We start from the raw sequence: 19,167 nt of genomic DNA, 5'->3' as shown, positions 1-19,167 counted from the left end.
GTTCACAGGGCAAAAAGGTATAGCTAGCCATATAGGTGTGTCAGAATACCTGTGTGCTCAACCGGCACTGGCGCCATGACAAAATACCACCGGGCAGGACTATACCTCATCCAACCACTACACCCGTGGAGTAAGCGGCCGTCTGTCCCTGCTCACCGGCAGGGCGGTCACAAGCTGACTAATATGGGCCATGGCTTCGCTCTATGTGCTCTCCTGCACAGGCCCGTACCAGAATTCAGGATCTGTCACTGCGATCACCCCAGGAGCCCTCTGTGATCAGTGCAATGAGATGACACAGTGGTTAATGCCGCTCTAATAACAATGTGGGACGATTATTAACCCTTTCCCAGGCGGAGGGTGAGGGGGCGGCTGGCGGGGGTCACTAAATACGAGCTGGAATTATGAGGAAACAGTGACTCAGGCCATGTACAAGAACTGAGTGGTTTGGGGAATATTTGCAGTGATAATCACGGCCGTATGTTACATCTGCACCTTTTAAATAACTTTGGTCGATTATTTTACTGGTTGTAATCTCGGACATATAAGACTCTGGGGGTGGTCAGAGAATTTAAAATCCTGGGCCTAAAGATGGGGTGCGGGACATTATAGGGTAATGTACTTTATCCCTGGTGGCTTAAAGCAATGATTAATGATAACCCCACCATCCACAGTGACTTAGGGTAGTGAAAGGTTACTGCCCCCTTACCCTGGCAGCCTTGGGCAGCACAGGGATTATGTCACTCTCACCTTAAGGTGGTATAGATTAGTGAAGATCATAAAGGGGTTCTCCTGCGCTGTCTCAGGGTTCCCCACCACTTCCATGCAGGGACGGCCTGCTCAGCCAATTACTGACAGAGAGGACAGCCCTGCGGACAGTGATTGGCTGAATTTTGCCTCAATGGGGGACCAGGAGACCCGCAGGAGAACACCAGGGGAGCGTGGAAAGGTAATTGCTGCATTGCATAAAAAGTGCCGGAGTTCTCCTTTACTGGCATCACCCAATACCAGCATGTACTAAGATGGCAGCATTAACCCTTTTACTGCCACTCCTGCTGGTATTGGTTATTCCTCCCTAGGACTAGTAAGGATATTACTATAATATGCTTCACTAACCTTATCCACCCGCCATATAAATAATCTCTATTCGCCTCCCATCCACCTTTAATAACTGATGGCTAAATGATCCGCCAGTTATGCCCCGCCCGCAACCCATCCTCCCCATACACGGGAACTTTGGGCACAGCTGAGCTTTCCTGTATTCTCTATAGAGAGGGGAGCTGAGAATGAAGCATGTAACCTGCTGATATCTCCTATAGAGCACGGGGAGCTGAGGATGAAGCATGTAACTTGCTGATATCTCCTATAGAGGGGGGAGCTGAGGATGAAGCATGTAACCTGCTGATATCTCCTATAGAGCACGGGGAGCTGAGGATGAAGCATGTAACTTGCTGATATCTCCTATAGAGGGGGGGAGCTGAGGATGAAGCATGTAACCTGCTGATATGTCCTATAGAGCAAGGGGAGCTGAGGATGAAGCATATAACCTGCTGATATGTCCTATAGAGAGGGGAGCTGAGGATGAAGCATGTCACCTGCTGATATGTCCTATAGAGGGGGGGGGGGAGCTGAGGATGAAGCATGTAACCTGCTGATATCTCCTATAGAGGGGGGGCAGCTGGGGATGAAGCATGTAACCTGCTGATATGTCCTATAGAGCACGGGGAGCTGAGGATGAAGCATGTAACCTGCTGATATGTCCTATAGAGCACGGGGAGCTGAGGATGAAGCATGTAACCTGCTGATATGTCCTATAGAGGGGGGGGGGACCTGAGGATGAAGCATGTAACCTACTGATATGTCCTATAGGGGAGGGGCTGAGGATGAAGCATGTAACCTGCTGATATGTCCTATAGAGCACGGGGAGCTGAGGATGAAGCATGTAACCTGCTGATATGTCCTATAGAGAGGGGAGCTGAGGATGAAGCATGTAACCTGCTGATATGTCCTATAGAGAGGGGAGCTGAGAATGAAGCATGTAACCTGCTGATATGTCCTATAGAGCACGGGGAGCTGAGGATGAAGCATGTAACCTGCTGATATGTCCTATAGAGCACGGGGAGCTGAGGATGAAGCATGTAACCTGCTGATATGTCCTATAGAGCACGGGGAGCTGAGGATGAAGCATGTAACCTGCTGATGTGTCCTATAGAGCACGGGGAGCTGAGGATGAAGCATGTAACCTGCTGATATGTCCTATAGAGCACGGGGAGCTGAGGATGAAGCATGTAACCTGCTGATATGTCCTATAGAGCACGGGGAGCTGAGGATGAAGCATGTAACCTGCTGAAATCTCCGATAGAGGGGGGGGAGCTGAGGATGAAGCATGTAACCTGCTGATATGTCCTATAAAGCACGGGGAGCTGAGGATGAAGTATGTAACCTGCTGATATCTCCTATAGAGGGGGGGAGCTGAGGATGAAGCATGTAACCTGCTGATATAGAGCACGGAGAGCTGAGGATGAAGAATATAACCTGCTGATATATCCTATAGAGCACGGGGAGCTGAGGATGAAGCATGTAACCTGCTGATATGTCCTATAGAGAGGGGAGCTGAGGATGAAGCATGTAACCTGCTGATATGTCCTATAGAGGGGTGGCTGAGGATGAAGCATGTAACCTGCTGATATGTCCTATAGAGCACGGGGAGCTGTGGATGAAGCATCTAACCTGCTGATATGTCCTATAGAGCATGGGGAGCTGAGGATGAAGCATGTAACCTGCTGATATGTCCTATAGAGAGGGAGCTGAGGATGAAGCATGTAACCTGCTGATATGTCCTATAGAGTGTGGGGGGGGGGAGCTGAGGATGAAGCATGTAACCTGCTGATATGTCCTATAGAGCACGGGGAGCTGAGGATGAAGCATATAACCTGCTGATATGTCCTATAGAGCACGGGGAGCTGAGGATGAAGCATGTAACCTGCTGATATGTCCTATAGAGCATGGGGAGCTGAGGATGAAGCATGTAACCTGCTGATATATCCTATAGAGAGGGGAGCTGAGGATGAAGCATGTAACCTGCTGATATGTCCTATAGAGCACGGGGGCTGAGGATGAAGCATGTAACCTGCTGATATGTCCTATAGAGCACGGGGAGCTGTGGATGAAGCATCTAACCTGCTGATATGTCCTATAGAGCATGGGGAGCTGAGGATGAAGCATGTAACCTGCTGATATGTCCTATAGAGAGGGGAGCTGAGGATGAAGCATGTAACCTGCTGATATGTCCTATAGAGTGTGGGGGGGGGAGCTGAGGATGAAGCATGTAACCTGCTGATATGTCCTATAGAGCACGGGGAGCTGAGGATGAAGCATGTAACCTGCTGATATGTCCTATAGAGCACGGGGAGCTGAGGATGAAGCATGGTACCTGCTGATATCTCCTATAGAGCACGGGGAGCTGAGGATGAAGCATGTAACCTGCTGATATGTCCTATAGAGCACGGGGAGCTGAGGATGAAACATGTAACCTGCTGATATCTCCTATAGAGCACGGGGAGCTGAGAATGAAGCATGTAACCTGCTGATATGTCCTATAGAGCACGGGGAGCTGAGAATGAAGCATGTAACCTGTCGATATAGAGCACAGGGAGCTGAGGATGAAGCATGTAACCTGCTGATATGACCTATAGAGCACGGGGAGCTGAGGATGAAGCATGTAACCTACTGATATGTCCCATAGAGGGGGGGGGGAGCTGAGGATGAACCTTGTAACCTGCTGATATGTCCTATAGAGCACGGGGAGCTGAGGATGAAGCATGTAACCTGCTGATATGTACTATAGAGCACGAGGAGCTGAGGATGAAGCATGTAACCTGCTGATATCTCCTATAGAGGGGGGGGGGGGGGGGGAAGGATGAAGCATGTAACCTGCTGATATGTCCTATAGAGGGGGGAGCTGAGGATGAAGCATGTAACCTGCTGATATGTCCTATAGAGGAGGGGGGAGCTGAGGATGAAGCATGTAACCTGCTGATATGTCCTATAGAGCATGGGGAGCTGAGGATGAAGCATGTAACCTGCTGATATGTCCTATAGAGCACGGGGAGCTGAGGATGAAGCATGTAACCTGCTGATATGTCCTATAGAGGGGGGGGGAGCTGAGGATGAAGCATGTAACCTGCTGATATGTCCTATAGAGCACGGGGAGCTGAGGATGAAGTATGTAATCTGCTGATATGTCCTATAGAGAGGGGGGAGCTGAGGATGAAGCATGTAACCTGCTGATATGTCCTATAGAGCACAGGGAGCTGAGGATGAAGTATGTAACCTGCTGATATGTCCTATAGAGGGGGGGGAGCTGAGGATGAAGCATCTAACCTGCTGATATGTCCTATAGAGCACGGGGAGCTCAGGATGAAGCATGTAACCTGCTGATATGTCCTATAGAGCACGGGGAGCTCAGGATGAAGCATGTAACCTGCTGATATGTCCTATAGAGGGGGGGGGGGAACTGAGGATGAAGCATGTAACCTGCTGATATGTCCTATAGAGGGGGGGGGGGGAGCTGAGGATGAAGCATGTAACCTGCTGATATGTCCTATAGAGCACGGGGAGCTGAGGATGAAGCATGTAACCTGCTGATATGTCCTATAGAGGGGGGGGGCTGAGGATGAAGCATGTAACCTGCTGATATGTCCTATAGAGCACGGGGAGCTGAGGATGAAGCATGTAACCTGCTGATATGTCCTGTATAGCACGGGAAGCTGAGGATGAAGCATGGTACCTGCTGACATGTTCTATAGAGCACAGAGAGATGAATATCGTCAGGTTAGATCAGTCATGTCAAACTCTGGCACATGGGCCAAATCTGACATCGCATTAGATTATGATGAGGGCTGAGGGCTGGCTACTATATAAGAGACTATGGGGAGGGCTGGCTACTATATAAGAGACTATGGAGGAGGGCTGGCTACTATATAAGAGACTATGGGGGAGGGCTGGCTACTATATAAGAGACTATGGGGGAGGGCTGGCTACTATATAAGAGACTATGGGGGAGGGCTGGCTACTATATAAGAGACTATGAGGGAGGGCTGGCTACTATATGGGACACTTGGGGGCTGGCTACAATTTGGGCAGTATTGTCATAGCAATTTATCATGTCATTTATCACAGTGCACATTGCTGGGAGACTCACACCACTGACAGAGCCAGAAACAACGCATTCGCGCTTCAATAATTATCAAGGATTTTGTCCAGTTTTCTAATTTTGGCCCACTGTGTATTTGAGTTTGACTCCCCTGGGTTAGATGCTTTTTTTTTGTTTTTTATAAAGAAACATTTTTTTTTTCCTCCAGAGTCTCCCTTTAATCTACTGTAGACTTTAATGGCAGCATCCTTACTAATCACAGGTTGTATGTATATATGGGATCTCTCCACAGAATATGACATACCATATTGCTCTATATAATCAGGTAATCTGTACAGAGCAGCTATCCCCTTATATTAAGTGACATAGGAGGAGGGTTGGTAGGTAAGGATAGTGACATAGGAGAAGGGTTGGTAGGTAAGGATAGTGACATAGGAGAAGGGTTGGTAGGTAAGGATAGTGACATAGGAGAAGGGTTGGTAGGTAAGGATAGTGACATAGGAGAAGGGTTGGTGGGTAAGGATAGTGACATAGGAGAAGGGTTGGTAGGTAAGGATAGTGACATAGGAGAAGGTTTGGTAGGTAAGGATAGTGACATAGGAGAAGGGTTGGTAGGTAAGGATAGTGATATAGGAGAAGGTTTGGTAGGTAAGGATAGTGACATAGGAGAAGGGTTGGTAGGTAAGGATAGTGACATAGGAGAAGGGTTGGTGGGTAAGGATAGTGACATAGGAGGAGGGTTGGTAGGTAAGGATAGTGACATAGGAGAAGGGTTGGTAGGTAAGGATAGTGATATAGGAGAAGGTTTGGTAGGTAAGGATAGTGACATAGGAGAAGGGTTGGTAGGTAAGGATAGTGACATAGGAGAAGGGTTGGTAGGTAAGGATAGTGACATAGGAGAAGGGTTGGTGGGTAAGGATAGTGACATAGGAGAAGGGTTGGTAGGTAAGGATAGTGACATAGGAGAAGGGTTGGTAGGTAAGGATAGTGACATAGAAGGGTTGGTGGGTAAGGATAGTGACATAGGAGAAGGGTTGGTAGGTAAGGATAGTGACATAGGAGAAGGGTTGGTAGGTAAGGATAGTGACATAGGAGAAGGGTTGGTAGGTAAGGATAGTGACATAGGAGAAGGGTTGGTAGGTAAGGATAGTGACATAGGAGAAGGGTTGGTAGGTAAGGATAGTGACATAGGAGAAGGGTTGGTAGGTAAAGTTTGTCTGTTTGCTGACGACACAAAAGTGTGCAATAGGGCTGATATTCCTGGAGGTGTCAGTAATATGGAAAACGATTTAGCTTTGCTAGATAAGTGTCCAAACAGTGGAAATTGAAGTTCAACGTTTCCAAATGTAAAATAATGCACTTGGGGAGGAGGAATCCTCTATCCGAGTATCACATCGGCAGTACTGTGTTGGAAAAGACTTCAGAAGAGAAGGATTTAGGGGTAATGATTTCTGACAGCCTTAAAATGAGTCACCAGTGCAACCAGACGGTGGGGAAAGCAAATCGTATGCTGGGGTGTATATATATAATGGTATGCTGGGGTGTATATATATAATGGTATGCTGGGCTGTATAGCTAGAGGTATAACCAGTAGGAAGAGGAGATTGTGATCCCACTGTATAGAGCTCTGGTGACATCACATCTGGAATACTGTGTCCAGTTCTGGAGACCTCATCTAATAAAGGACATTGATAAAATAAAACGGGTCCAAAGACGAGCTACAAAAATGGTGGAGGGTGTGAGGGATAAACCATATCAGGAAAGACTGACGGATTGGAATCTGTATAGTCTGGAGGAAAGACGGGAAAGGGGGGCATGGTGGAAACCTTTAGGTATGTTAAAGGACTAAATAAGGTTCAGTAGGGAAATGTTTTTAGTCAAAAACTGAGCTCAAGAACAAGAGGACACAGTAAGAGGTTAGTTGGGGGAAAGATCAGAAGCAATGTGAGAAAATATTATTTTACTGAAAGAGTAGTAGATACCTGGAACAAACTTCCAGGTGGTTGGTAAATCTACAATAACTGAATTTAAACACGCCTGGGATATACCTATATCTATCCTAAGATAATAAGAAAGAAAATACTAAAAGGGCCGACTAGATGGACCCAGTGGTCTTTTTCTGCCGACAATCTTCTACATAGGTCAGAATCATGAGCCATTCATTACTAGCCAGGCAGCTCTGATAAATGTGCTATCACCTCATATGTAGATTCTATTACAGATCCCGCGGTGTCTGCTCCCATGACTCACACCATATCACACAGACCCAGCCGCAGAGGTTCATCGTCCTGTGTGGTTGCGGCTCATCTTATTCACTGCACTAAGTGACTGATCCTAATTCTTCTGTCTGATTGCAGCTAAAATATCAGCTTGTCTACTATATAAAATACCCAGGTTATACCAGCTGTACATATATATTATATACAGTTATACCCAGGTTATACCAGCTGTACATATATAATTATATACAGGACATCCCCAGGTTATACAAGCTGCACATATATATTATATACAGTATATACCCAGGTTATACCAGCTGTACATATATAATTATATACAGGAGATCCCCAGGTTATACCAGCTGCACATATATAATTATATACAGGAGATCCCCAGGTTATACCAGCTGTACACACACATATATATATATTATATACAGTACAGTATATACCCAGGTTATACCAGCTGTACATATAAATTATATACAGTATATACCCAGGTTATACCAGCTGTACATACATATTATTATACAGTATATACCTAGGTTATACCAGCTGTACATACATATTATTATACAGTATATACCCTGGTTATACCAGCTGTACAGATATATATATATAATATATATATATATATATATATATATATATATATATATATATATATACACACATACAGGAGATCCCCAGCTGTTATACCAGCTGTACATATATAAATTATATACAGTATATACCCAGGTTTTACCAGCTGTACATATATAATTATATACAGGAGATCCCCAGCTGTTATACCAGCTGTACATATATAATTATATACAGTATATACCCAGGTTATACCAGCTGTACATATATAATTATATACAGTATATACCCAGGTTATACCAGCTGTACATATATAATTATATACAGTATATACCCAGGTTATACCAGCTGTACATATATAATTATATACAGTATATACCCAGGTTATTCCAGCTGTACGTATATAATTATATACAGGAGTTACCCAGGTTATACCAGCTGTACATATATAATTGTATACAGGAGATCCCCAGCTGTTATACCAGCTGTACATATATAATTATATACAGTATATACCCAGGTTATACCAGCTGTACATATATAATTGTATACAGGAGATCCCCAGCTGTTATACCAGCTGTACATATATAATTATATACAGTATATACCCAGGTTATACCAGCTGTACATATATAATTATATACAGTATATACCCAGGTTATACCAGCATGCTCCATATCACTATATACAGAAGCTTAACAGCTGAAATCTCCCAGCCTTCGCTGCTTGTTCAGTGTCTGCCCCGGTCTGTACATTCTAGTAGAGGAGAAATGTTTAGCAGGAGTCAGTGAGATCAGACGCTCTTAACGTCCCATCAGTTCTGATCCTGGTAAATGACATCATGACCCTCTCTATAGACATGTAACCTGCTGAATATTCCCTACACCATCGCAGAATCCAAGAAAAGCCTTTCCAATCAGATTCCTGATGTTGGTAAATGATGGCGGAGGAGTGTGAGAGATCGGCTTGCTTCCCTTGATACGTCTGATGGATGTGAACAATGTATAAGCAGCAATAGCTCTGGCCGATCAATCAGATCACCGTCCGTTTTGCAGCCATTGGGTCAGTTGCCCTCTCAGTGTGTACCCCACTACAATACTGGGGGGATGGATGGGGGGACTTCACATTCCCCCCACAATTCCCTGCAGACAGGAAGGGGTTACTATGTGTAGCAGGAGGCTCTGGATGACTTACAGTCACAAAGTTCATAGTAATCAGATTGGATCATCTTCCTTTCCATCTGAGCCCCCTGCCCCCTCTATTACACAATTACACAGATTTAAAGCGGTTGTTCGTTTTTTAAATCAACTGCTGGCAGAAAGTGAAAGGAATTTGTAATTTCCCTTTATAAAAAAAAATCTCAAGTCTCCCAGTACTTATCAGCTACTGTATGTCCTGCATGAAGAGGTGTATTCATTCCATTCTGGAGGAGCAGGAGAGGTTTTCTATGGGGATTTTCTGCTGCTCTGGACAGTTCCTGACATGGACAGAGGTGGCAGCAGAGAGCACTGTGTCAGACTGGAAAGAATACACCACTTCCTGCAGGACATACAGCAGCTGATAAGTACTGGAAGACTGGATATTTTTTAATAGAAGAAAATTACTAATCTATGGCACTTGCTGGGATCAGTTGATTTAATATATATTTTCTGAAAAATCCCTTTAATAAAAGTGATAAACACCCAACCATGGCTGCCAGTCAGAGAGCCCCCCTGAGTTACGGCGCTCCTCAGCTGGTGTTCACATGAGACATTTGGGGGACGTACGCTGCACATTTCACAGTGCGATAATGGCCTGCGCACCCCGGAGAGATAATGGCTTCCTGGAAACCACTGCTGGCATGCTTCACAGATAGATGGCTGCAATAGCCAGAACACAAGAGCCGGCTCTAAATATGACATATGGGGGGAGTTAGGAAGTGTTCACAGACCGACTTTGGAGGGTGAATAATCGCTTCCTCAAATTGGAATTAGTCGTCCATCAGTGATGTATTGCACGGCACAAATCACTCTATGAACACTAGAGCCTACTCTATGGTATATGTCTGCTGCATAGAGGTGAAGGATTATAGGGCACAGAGTATTATTATTATTATTATTATTTATTTATAAAGCATCCTTAATTCCAGAGCGCTATACAGGCAGCAGGGGTAACAAACAAGAACATTACAAGATTAAAACACATTACATGAAGGCAGATGGAACATGGGGAAGAGGACCCTGCCCGCGAGGGCTTACAGTCTATAAGGTAATGGGAGAGAAACAGGAGGTAACGTGAAGCCATTCAAGTGTGATGCAGAGTTATTGTAGGTTGTAGCCTAGTGTGAAGAGATGGGTTTTCAGGTCACTTTTGAAGGACTTTATGGTGGATGAGAGCTGGATGTGTCGGGGTAGTGAGAGCCGGATGTGTCAGGGCAGTGAGAGCCGGATGTGTCGGGGCAGTGAGAGCCGGATGTGTCGGGGCAGTGAGAGCCGGATGTGTCGGGCAGTGAGAGCCAGATGTGTCGGGGCAGTGAGAGCCGGATGTGTCGGGGCAGTGAGAGACGGATGTGTCGGGGCAGTGAGAGACGGATGTGTCGGGGCAGTGAGAGCCGGATGTGTCGGGGCAGTGAGAGCCGGATGTGTCGGGGCAGTGAGAGCCGGATGTGTCGGGGGTAGTGAGAGCCGGATGTGTCAGGGCAGTGAGAGCCGGATGTGTCGGGGCAGTGAGAGCCGGATGTGTCGGGGCAGTGAGAGCCGGATGTGTCGGGCAGTGAGAGCCAGATGTGTCGGGGCAGTGAGAGCCGGATGTGTCGGGGCAGTGAGAGCCGGATGTGTCGGGGCAGTGAGAGACGGATGTGTCGGGGCAGTGAGAGCCGGATGTGTCGGGGCAGTGAGAGCCGGATGTGTCGGGGCAGTGAGAGCCGGATGTGTCGGGGCAGTGAGAGCCGGATGTGTCGGGGGTAGTGAGAGCCGGATGTGTCGGGGCAGTGAGAGCCGGATGTGTCGGGGGTAGTGAGAGCCGGATGTGTCGGGGCAGTGAGAGCCGGATGTGTCGGGGCAGTGAGAGCCGGATGTGTCGGGGCAGTGAGAGCCGGATGTGTCGGGGGTAGTGAGAGCCGGATGTGTCGGGGCAGTGAGAGCCGGATGTGTCGGGGCAGTGAGAGCCGGATGTGTCGGGGCAGTGAGAGCCGGATGTGTCGGGGCAGTGAGAGCCGGATGTGTCGGGGTAGCGAGTTCCAGAGTATGGGGGAGGCTCGGGCAAAGTCTTGGAGGCGGTTGTGCAAGGTACGAACAAGGGGGGAGCGTAGAAGGAGGTCACTGGAGGATGGAAGGTTGCGTGAGGGACGGTAGCGGGATATCAGGTCAGAGATGTACGGAGGGGACAGGTTGTGGATGGGCTTGTACATCATGGTCAACAATTTAAAGTGAATACGTTGGGCAATGGGGAGCCAGTGGAGGGATTGGCAGAGGGGGAGGCAGAGGCAAAGGGAGGGGATAGGTTGATTAGTCGGGCAGCAGAGTTAAGGATAGACTGGAGGGGAGCAAGGGAGTTAGATGGAGGCCAGAGAGGAGGATGTTACAGTAGTCCAAGCTTTTTCGTAAGGGGGACAACAGAGTCAAGAGCTGAGGTAATTGTGCAGTTGTAGAAGGATGCAGCTGTGTCAGTGTTGTTTAGAGAGTGTATGGTGAAGAGTTGGGCAAGGGAGTCAGAGAGTGTTTGAATGTTGAGGTTTCTAAGGTTTTTGCGAGGGTGGGTGAAGTTCTGCACTGGGGGGGCAAATGAGGAGAAGAGAGAAGAGAATGTTAGGTGGTTGTGGTCAGAGATGTTGAGAGGTGTGCTGGTGAGGTCAGATATGGGGCAGAGATGGGAAAAGATGAGGTCCAGCGTGTGACCCTCTTTGTGAGTGGCCATAGAGGACCAATGTGTGAGGCCGAAGGAGGAGGCTAGGCATAGGAGTTTAGAGGCAGCTGATTTGGTCATGTCGATGGGGATGTTGAAGTCGCCCATGATGATGGTGGGAATATCTGTTGAGAGGAAATGTAGTAGCCAAGTGTTGAATTGGTCAGGGAAGGCGGTTGCAGAGCCTGGTGGTCGGTAGATGACGGCCACTTGGAGGTTAGAGGGGGAGTAGATTCGGCTAGAGTGTACTTCATAGGAGGTGAGGGCAGGAGGAGCGGGGGCTGGGGTAAAGGAGCAGTTGTCCATCAGTAGCAGGCCAACCCCACCACCCTTTTTATTGCCAGGGCGAGGGGTATGAGTAAACTAGAGCCCGCAGGAAAGTGCAGTAGGGGAAGCAGTGTCAGTAGGGGTCAGCCATGTCTCAATTAGGCCTAGGAAGAAGAGGTTGTGGTAAAGGAAGAGATCGTGTATGAATGTAGGTTTATTGCGGACAGAGCGTGCGTTCCAGAGAGCAGCAGAGAAAGGGACAGGGGGAGGGGGGTCAGGACGGATGCGTACGGTGTTAGAGGGGCGGCGTGATGTAGAGAAAGGAGAGCAGTGGGGTAGATAAGATCTGGTGGTGGGGGGGGGGCAGGGTTTGGTGAAATGAGATAGTAGGTGTGAGTAGGTAAGAGGGTGCGGACATTGACAGCATTTAGAGGTAAAGGTTTTAGTATATGGAAAAAGGATAACAGGAGGGGTGAGATCAGTGGGTAAACGAGCTGGAGAGATAAAAAGATTGTTACTTGGTGTGGGAAGTGGAGGGTTAAAGCAGAGTTTGAGGATAATGGAAGCGAAGGTGAAAGGTAAAATGAACTTTGTGAGCCAAGAGAGGGGGCAGGGATGTGAATTTGGCAGAGTGTTACCTTTGGTTTACTTCTGGTATTCATTCTTTTTTTCACACTTAAATGACACACTTAGAATGCACTCACATATGACCCACAATATATAGGGATATAGCAATCACTAGTACCAGGTGTGAGACATGGGGTGGGTGGGGACTGGAATTGAGTGAAGACAGGGGAAACAGATAGACCAAGCTAATGCTGCGTTTACACGGAACAATAATTCGCCCGATCGTACGATTAACGATTTCGAAGTAACAATTTTTTTTATAACGATCAGCATTTAGACGGAACAATACATCGTATGGAAAAATTGTTTTGCGATAGCTTAAGCCTATCTCGCACATAGGTAAAATCTGTGAACAACTGTTTACACAGAACGATCTGCAAATTTTTTGCGAAAGACGAACGTCGATTTTAGAACATGTTGTAAGATCAAAATGAACGATTTCTCAGTCGTCGCTTGATCGTTCACTGCGTTTACACGTACGATTATCGTTTGAATTCGATACGATAATTCGCACGATAATCGTTTAGTGTAAACGCAGCATAATGAAAACAAACTAACTAGGTTTGGTGCTTAGGAGGTGCAATAAATGCCAATACAGATGAGAGGAAAGACAGACAGGCCAAAATAAAACACAATTATTCTGGGATCAATGAGATGGTGAGGGCAGTAGTGGGGGTTCCAGTGGTGGAGAGGCACACATGCCAAAACAAAACACAATTATTCTGAGTATAACACAACCTCTGACTTTTATAGGGGGCTGCATGCAGATTCAAGCCTTTCCGAATCCAAACTACAGAGTGATGTGTTATGGCCGTGATAGGGCTGGCTGTGCCTGTGGGGGCAGCTCTGGATGTGACTGGAGGATTGAGATGATAACGTCAGGATGAAGGAAACTATTTCTGCTGTTTCTCAGTCTGATTTCACATTACAGCTTTGGGGCAGAAGACTCCTGTGCATGGTTGATCGGAAGGTGTTTGGATACTGTTCTTTCTATCGGCCAATCTTTGGTCAGAGGTTATGAACAGTACCATTCGTCTTCCATCTCACGTCTATAGGCAGTATAAGGCCTCATTCACACGTCCGTAAAATCTGAAGATATGTCTGCGATTGTGGCCAAATTTAAACCCCATTGATTTCAATAGGTCCATTCACAGTTCTGAATGCTTTGGCTCCGCATAAGTGTGCCGCAAAAAAAAAAAAAAAAGTTGTATTGCAGACTTCAATTCCAGAACGTTTCCCCCATAGAAATCTATTAGAGCCTCCACGTACGATGCACAAAATGTGCACAAATTATCCGCAAAAAAAAAAACACGGATCACAACACAAATAGTCTAACTTTGTCACGGCCGCGGCGGCGTCCCGTGCTCCGGGTCACCGCCGCGACCTCCCCCTGCCCCATGCAGCCGCCAGAGTCCATGTGCAGGGACTCGGCACTGCTACTACCTCACCCCGCTCCTGTCACTCGCTGTGCCGGCCGGCGCGCGCATCCCCGCCTGTCTCAGATTTAAAGGGCCAATCCGCCCCTAATTGGTGTGTTCCCATTATCACTCCCTTTAAATCCCAGCCCTGCCCCACCACAGGTGTTGGAGCCTCTACATGCTTCCCATAGCGTTTGGCCCAGCTCCCTGTTGTTCCTGACCTCAGTCCTTGTTCCCTGTTCCTGTCCACTGTCCCGGACCCTAACTCCTGTCCGCTGCTTAACCTGTTGTTTCCTGAGTACTGTCTGCCACCTGCGGTTACGCCTACAGACCTCTGCCTGCACTGTCTTCTGTCTACTCCTACTGCCACGCCTCGCCTGCCGTCACTAGCAACCAAGCCAGGGGTAGCGAACTGGGGGTCGCCTGCCGCAGCAAGTCCATCCTGCCTTGCGGCGGGCTCTGGTGAAAACCAGCGGCCCCTTAGACTCCGCTCCCTGGTGAGGTTAGTGCCATCGCTAGTGACGGTTCAGTGGATCCACGACTCCAGGAGTTACAAACTTTAATCACTAAGCATTGACTACACTGTACAAAAAAACACGGACACTATGGACGTGCACTACAGATGGTTTTTAGCAGATTGCGGATACTAAAATGTGGAAACAAAACAAAACGGTCCACAAAAATATACTGACGTGTGATTGACGACAAACATCTGGTGACTACACTCTACTTACCACTCTACACAAATGCATCATCATACTGAAGTCTATGGAGAAAAGAGACAGGAAGACCTGTAAAGAGAAGCAGTGAGACACAGAGAAGCTGCTAAAAGTACATTTTATATCTCACCAAAAGGATAAATTCACAGCTTTTACTGATCAGCACTACTCTATAATGTCCTCGCTGCTGCTGCTCTGTCTAAGGGTTATGCTATAGAGATATAGGATCTCTTCTTCTGTGTGTGCAGTGTATGGGGGCATAATAGCAGATAGTCTACACCCACTAGATCAGGGACAACTGAACACTAGAGATGAGGGAAGCAGAGGAGAAAACTTACATGTTGGCCAGAAATACTGCTGGTTTTCATGTACACAGACAACATTGTATCCTAAAAAGTTCCCTAAAACGCTTTAAGGTTGAGACAAAACTTTTCAACAAACTATTTAGAGTTATAGAGTAGTGATGTCCATTAGATCTACGGGCTTCACAATGAGCAAGCAATGGAGACTATAGCAATGTCCACCACAACCATGCCTTAAAGCCCAAATCTACCATCATATCAAGGAAGACACAGCAGAAGCCATTAGAAACATAAGGGAGCACTGAACTCTTATTTAATGATGGTGTTACTTGTAGGGACAGACATAACGTATTCTACTAGAGTTTCTCCCAGCCCTGAATTTGCCATTTCTCTAGTCTAGACTGTATTATTAGGTATACACACACCCTGCACAATGTTATCCCTCTTACAGTATAGTCTCAGTAAACATCCCCTTCATACTTAGTCTATGACACAGAATATATATCTGTACCCAAAAAACGGAGGAGACACCACAGTAGCAAGACTAAACACATATAACATTGCAGCTGGAACACTATATCTTGTATCATACTGGCTGCTGTACTTATTCCTTGTATGTGAGATAGTGTCTGCTAAGTTTCTGTATAGCGCCCTCTAATTTAATGTGCCACCATCACCTCTAATGTACTGTACCACTCAGGGGTGTAACTACCACCATAGCAGACATAGCGGTGGCTATGGGGTCCGCTATCAGAGGGCCCAGTGGCCCACTCCTGCAGTGCACTTGGGTCCCCTGAGCAGTCATCATTTGCAGCAACTGGTGGCGGAGCGGGCCTCTTGGGTGCTGCAAATGTCCCTTCAACTGCAAACTCCCCTGACGAGCACTTGCAATTAAATGTTAAAGGTTATGACTACACCTAGACTGGTTTTGGTCAGTCAGGAGGGGGGTCCAATCAAATGTGTGCTATGGGGCCCAGCTATTTCTACCACTGCCCCCTCTAATGTACTGTGCCACTGTCCCCTCTAATGTACTGTACCACTGTCCCCTCCAATGTACTTTACCACTGTCCCCCCTAATGTACTGTACCACTGTCCTCTCTAATGTACTGTACCACTGTCCTCTAATGTACTGTACCACTGTCCTCTTTGGTACATTAAAGAGGACAGTGGTACAGTACATTACTGACCCTCTAATATACCGTACCGCTGTCCTCTCTAATGTACTTTACCACTGTCCCCTCTAAAGTACTGTACCATTGTACGCTCTAATATACTGTACCATTGTCCCCCTCATATACTGTACCACTGTCCCCTCTAATATACCACTGTCCCCTCTAATGTACTGTACCACTGTCCCCCCTAATGTACTTTACCACTCTCCCCTTTAATATACTGTACCACTGCCCCCCCCAATGTACTGTACCACTGTCCTCTAAAGTACTGTACCACTGTCCTCTAATGTACTGTACCACTGTCCCCTCTAATATACTGTACCACTGTCCTCTAATGTACTGTACCACTGGTCCCTCTAATATACTGTACCACTGTCCCCTCTAATGTACTGTACTACTGTCCCCTCTAATGTACTATACCACTGTCCTCTAATGTGCTGCACCACTCTCCCCTCTAATGTACTGTACCACTGTCCTCTAATGTACTGTACCACTGTCCTCTCTAATGTACTGTACCACTGTCCTCTTTGGTACATTAAAGAGGACAGTGGTACAGTACATTACTGACCCTGTAATATACCGTACCGCTGTCCTCTCTAATGTACTGTACCACTGTCCTCTAATGTACTGTACCACTGTCCCCTCTTAATATACTGTACCACTGTCCTCTAATGTACTGTAACACTGTCCCCTCTAATGTACTGTACCACTGTCCTCTAATGTACTGTACCACTGTCCTCTCTAATGTACTGTACCACTGTCCCCTCTAATGTACTGTACTACTGTCCCCTCTAATGTACTGTACCACTGTCCCCTCTAATGTACTGTACCACTGTCCCCTCTAATGTACTGTACCACTATCCCCTCTAATGTACTGTACCACTGTCCCCTCTAATGTACTGTACCACTGTCCTCTCTAATGTACTGTACCACTGTCCTCTAATGTACTGTACCACTGTCCCCTCTAATATACTGTACCACTGTCCCCTCTAATGTACTGTACCACTGTCCCCTCTAATGTACTGTACCACTGTCCTCTAATGTACTGCACCACTGTCCCCTCTAATGTACTGTACCACTGTCCCCCCTAATGTACTGTACCACTGTCCTCTCTAATGTACTGTACCACTGTCCCCCCTAATGTACTGTACCACTGTCCCCTCTAATGTACTGTACCACTGTCCTCTAATGTACTGTACCACTCTCCCCTCTAATGTACTGTACCACTGTCCCCTCTAATGTACTGTACCACTGTCCCCTCTAATGTACTGTACCACTGTCCTCTAATGTACTGTACCACTGTCCTCTAATGTACTGTACCACTGTCCCCTCTAATGTACTGTACCACTGTCCCCTCTAATGTACTGTACCACTGTCCCCCCTAATGTACTGTACCACTGTCCTCTAATGTACTTTACCACTCTCCCCTCTAATGTACTGTACCACTGTCCTCTAATGTACTGTAACACTGTCCCCTCTAATGTACTGTACTACTGTCCTCTAATGTACTGTACCACTCTCCCCTCTAATGTACTGTAGTACTGTCCCCTCTAATATACTGTACCACTGTCCCCTCTAATGTACTGTACCATTGTCCTCTCTAATATACTGTACCACTGTCCTCTAATATACTGTACTACTGTCCTCTAATGTACTGTACCACTGTCCCCTCTAATGTACTGTACCACTGTCCTCTAATGTACTGTACCACTGTCCTCTAATGTACTGTACCACTGTCCCCTCTAATATACTGTACCACTGTCCTCTAATGTACTGTACCACTGTCCCCTCTAATATACTGTACCACTGTCCCCTCTAATGTACTGTACCACTGTCCTCTAATGTACTGTACTACTGTCCCCCCTAATGTACTGTACCACTGTCCTCTAATGTACTGTACTACTGTCCCCTCTAATGTACTGTACCGCTGTCCCCTCTAATGTACTGTACCACTTTCCCCTCTAATGTACTGTACCACTTTCCCCTCTAATGTACTGTACCACTGCCCTCTAATGTACTGTACCACTGTCCTCTAATGTACTGTACCACTGTCCCCTCTAATGTACTGTACCACTTTCCCCTCTAATGTACTGTACCACTCCCCTCTGATGTACTGTACCACTGCCCTCTAATGTACTGTACCACTGTCCTCTAATGTACTGTACCACTGTCCCCTCTAATGTACTGTACCACTCTCCCCTCTAATGTACTGTACCACTGTCCTCTCTAATGTACTGTACCACTGTCCTCTCTAATGTACTGTACCACTATCCCCTCTAATGTACTGTACCACTGTCCCCTCTAATGTACTGTACCACTGTCCTCTCTAATGTACTGTACCACTGTCCTCTAATGTACTGTACCACTGTCCCCTCTAATGTACTGTACCACTGTCCCCTCTAATGTACTGTACCACTGTCCTCTAATGTACTGCACCACTGTCCCCTCTAATGTACTGTACCACTGTCCCCTCTAATGTACTGTACCACTGTCCCCCCTAATGTACTGTACCACTGTCCTCTCTAATGTACTGTACCACTGCCCTCTAATGTACTGTACCACTGTCCCCTCTAATGTACTGTACCACTTTCCCCTCTAATGTACTGTACCACTCCCCTCTAATGTACTGTACCACTGTCCTCTAATGTACTGTACCACTGTCCCCTCTAATGTACTGTACCACTCTCCCCTCTAATGTACTGTACCACTGTCCTCTAATGTACTGTACCACTGTCCTCTCTAATGTACTGTACCACTGTCCCCTCTAATGTACTGTACCACTGTCCCCTCTAATGTACTGTAACACTGTCCTCTAATGTGCTGCACC

This window comes from Dendropsophus ebraccatus, chromosome 10 (assembly GCF_027789765.1).
Source record: "Dendropsophus ebraccatus isolate aDenEbr1 chromosome 10, aDenEbr1.pat, whole genome shotgun sequence".
NCBI lineage: Eukaryota > Metazoa > Chordata > Amphibia > Anura > Hylidae > Dendropsophus > Dendropsophus ebraccatus.
The sequence above is the reverse complement of the archived record's forward strand: the minus strand, read 5'-3'. Positions refer to the sequence as shown.